Raw genomic sequence first — 3,908 nt, forward strand, 5'->3', positions numbered from 1 at the left:
GTGTTCTAGAAGGCATCATGAGCCAATTGATCCTGCACAAAAGAAGCAACGTATGGAGTTTCACTAGACAACTTGAGGATTTATACTTTGCTGATGACGTCACTGTAGCTCTCCGACGTTTTCTAGAATCAGACTTAGGATATTGGGTTGCGATATACTGAGTATGGATAAGGTTCATACTCTTCCGGATCTCTTAAGATTCATCAATGAACCCAAGAGATTAGTGGAAGAGTGATCTCAAAGTAATTTTACTGCCTTACCACCCACATTTTATCTTTCCTATATCTACTCTTTCTACTGAATTCTACCCGGGTGTAGTACAATGATCTCCTGACTGAGTGCTTGGACTTGTCCAACCCCCCACAAATCTAATCTAATCTAATCTGTCGAACTGGAGGTCAACGTAGAGAGTCAACCAAAGCCAAAGTTATGAGAGTTAACCACAAAAAAGCAAGGCTCGTAATGGTTGATGGGTGCCCGGTGGAATTTGTTGAAGGCTTCTGCCACCTCGGCTGCACTATCATGGTAGAGGCGGCGAGGTAGATGACGATGTCAACCATCAGCGTTCGGATGAATGCATGCAGTATGGGCGAGTTCGCAAATCTCCAGGAGCTTCAAACTGCTAATATTCAGCCCATGTGTGCAACATCACTGGTTTCTAACATCATCACACAGAGACTACACTCTTTCGTCAAGAGATGCCTTCGCATCATCTGTAGAATATTCTGGCCGAACACTATCAGCAACGACGCGCTGTAGAAATCAATGAATGAAGAACCCATCCTATGGCATATCAAACCCAGAGAGTGGCGGTGGAGAGAACACACGCTTAGAAAACCACCAGCCCAATCAACAACATCTTACAACCGAGTGCTATGTACGAGCCTTGTCGAGGTCCTATGCTCCCGAGCGGAGTGAACATGCAAAGAAAAGCTATGCATTTGAAATGCAGGGTCGATGTCTCATTATAAAAATCAACCCAATAGAGTACTTTTATGAATTATATTCAAAATATTTCAAGCACTCAATGCTAACATTTTTCGTTGAAGTACTTAGTCTGTTTTCATTGCAGTACTCCGACTGGCACCAAATATTTCGCTGGTTCTGGCGGACTTTACGTCGGGTGGCAATAAATTCACAAATCAGCAAGTGTATGCGTAAGACATCCTGCTGCCAATAAATACTCATCAAATTGAAATCAAATAAACGCCTACAATCACAACTGCACTCAGCTACGCCATCAAATAGCGGAAAAGGACATCAACGGAAAGCTCTTAAGTAGAAAAAATCATACGCAATACGCAAGAGAAAAAATCAGAATTGATGATTATTGCTTTTTGACAGTCAAACAAAAGCAGAATAACAGAAGAAGCAGGCAAGCAGGCAGGCATTAAAGAAATATATAAAAATTGTGTACAAAGGCAGGCGCTCAGTGGTCGACCAACCAATTATGGACGCTAACACTTGCGCGTACGTTTGTGCAATAAACTAGAAGGACAATAAAATTTTGGGCAAGGCATACATATGCGCAAATATGTAACTACTTATGTGCAACTTAGATGGTTGTGTGTGTGTGCAAGTTCGTGGCTTTGGCGTTGTTTTCCGTAGTCGAAACTGTATGTGTGTGTGTATGTACTGCCATGTGCGTAGGCTTGGCCAGTGCATGACGACGTACAGTGCTGCCGCCCTATGTATGTATGTCCCTCATAAAACTGCCAACAGCTGCAACTGTTAAATGTCCCACAGAAGCGCAGGTTGAATAGTCGAACAACAGCAGTAGAAGCGGCAAATAATTCCGACAAACACCAGCATACGTGTTTCAGCGTACCAGTGAAGGAAAGAGGACGAAAGAGCGGAGAATATTTGGGGCTAGCAGCAACATTGTTTGCCGGAATATCAATAAAATACCATAGAAAAATATTTACGATCATGTTAGAGTAAGTGCAAAATAATAGCGACGGCACAAGTAACGCTTATGGCAAGCGAACAGTGGTAATAACAACAACATGAATAACTGAACATGTGACAATAATAAAACTAACAACATTTGCACGGTATTTCATGGTAAATGTGGGCACGTAAAATCAGGAGGCGATAGTGGTAAATATTTTGTGCGAACGTGTAAATACTTATGTTTGTGTGTGTGGGTGTATATGCATGCTTTATGCGGTGTGGGAGTGTGCGGCATTTATAGTTGGTGCGAATTCTTTGGCAAAAGTTGCGCGGCCGTTTGGTAATAATGCACTCGACACTTTTATTTCTTTTTCATTAGCCTTCTGAGAGCGAACTTCGCTTAATGCGTGGCGACAATAGTCAACGGCAATGGGTAGCAATAAAAATGAACACAGAAACAGTGAATAGGAAACAGTGATGCAAGTAATTTAAAAGAAAATGTGGGGGGAAGTATTTGGAATAATGTGGAGCGGAACGGAACGGAATGGAAATGGAACAAAAGACAAAATTTATATTTTAGGTTTCAAATAGCAATAAATTGAAAATGAGAACAATATACTTTTAAAGAAACGAATTGGAATTGGAACGAAACGGAATCGGAATGAAAAACATAAGTTAGAAGTTAAGTAAGAGAATGATATCGAATGTGTGAAACAGTTGAAAATACTGGCATTTAATGGAGAGAAACGAAATGGAATTGGAACAAAAAAAGTGTGTTACATACTCAAAATAGAAGGAATAGTTTTAAAAGGGAAAAGGAGATCAATAGAGCTAAAAAGAAATTCACTGAAATTGAGACGAAACGGAATCAGTACGAAAAGTGTAAATTAAAAATTAATTACAATATTCCAATATATCCCCGCGTATATATCCCATTCAGACATAATGGTTCCTTCAATCAACCTGAGATGGTACTGGGTTGGGCTGAGAGCATAGCCTCTAGCTGACTAAATTCATTTAGCTAATTTTATCACACTAAGAAGAAATTTGTAAAAACTGGAAGGAAATAAGAATTAATTTAAATGGTAATGATTTTGTTAAAACCTAAATAAGCGGGTCGAAATGGAATTGAAATAAAAGGGGCGATATTGCCGTTACCGGCAAAGAACTTCACAAAAAGATTTCTGAAATGTAAAATAATCGGAATCGGAGTAAATTGAAGCGAAAGAAATACAATTCTTATTGAAACAAAAACTAAGTAGTACAGAAGTAATACAGAAGTGGTTGCGGGCAGGGAGTCTCCCCAGAAGAGGTGGAGGGATTGTTTTAGTGGTCACACCACGTAAGGTAGTAGGCGGCGGTCGATGTAAGTGTGAAGGCATTTTCAATCCTACCTCACTGACCAAAACAAAAAAAAAAAAGTATTTGAATAAACTGGAATTGTAACAATATGAAATTGAGAGAAAACTGTTGTAAATGGAAATGAGTGAACAAACTGGAATCGAAATAATACGAAATTGAAACGAAATATAACGAAATTCTTGTAAATGAAACATCCTCGAAATTCCTCTGAAATGTAAAATAGTCTGGTGGAATTGTTATAGGAACAAAATGAAAATCGAGTTGAAACATACTGAGATTAGAAATTAGAGGAATTTAAAAAAAATATTGAATAAATTTACCTTAATTAAGAAAAATAATGTGATTTGCCGGAAGGTAAAATAATTGCAAGCGAAACAAACTGACAGGAAAGAAACAAACAAACACACGAAACAAAGTGGTCATAAATGATGGTGTTTTTTCAAATAAATCAAGACATGATTTTGCTGAATTATATAAACTAGTCACAAGCGGAATTCAATGGAATTGGAACAAAATGAAATTGAAATAAAATATATCGAAATTGTTCTAAATGAAAAAGGAGTCTGTCAAAAATCTTCGGAAATGTAAAATAGTCTGGCGGAATTGTTAAGGGAACAAAATGAGATTCAAGTTGGAACGTACTGAAATTAAAA

This window comes from Anastrepha ludens, chromosome 3 (assembly GCF_028408465.1).
Source record: "Anastrepha ludens isolate Willacy chromosome 3, idAnaLude1.1, whole genome shotgun sequence".
In the NCBI taxonomy this organism is placed as follows: Eukaryota; Metazoa; Arthropoda; class Insecta; order Diptera; family Tephritidae; genus Anastrepha; species Anastrepha ludens.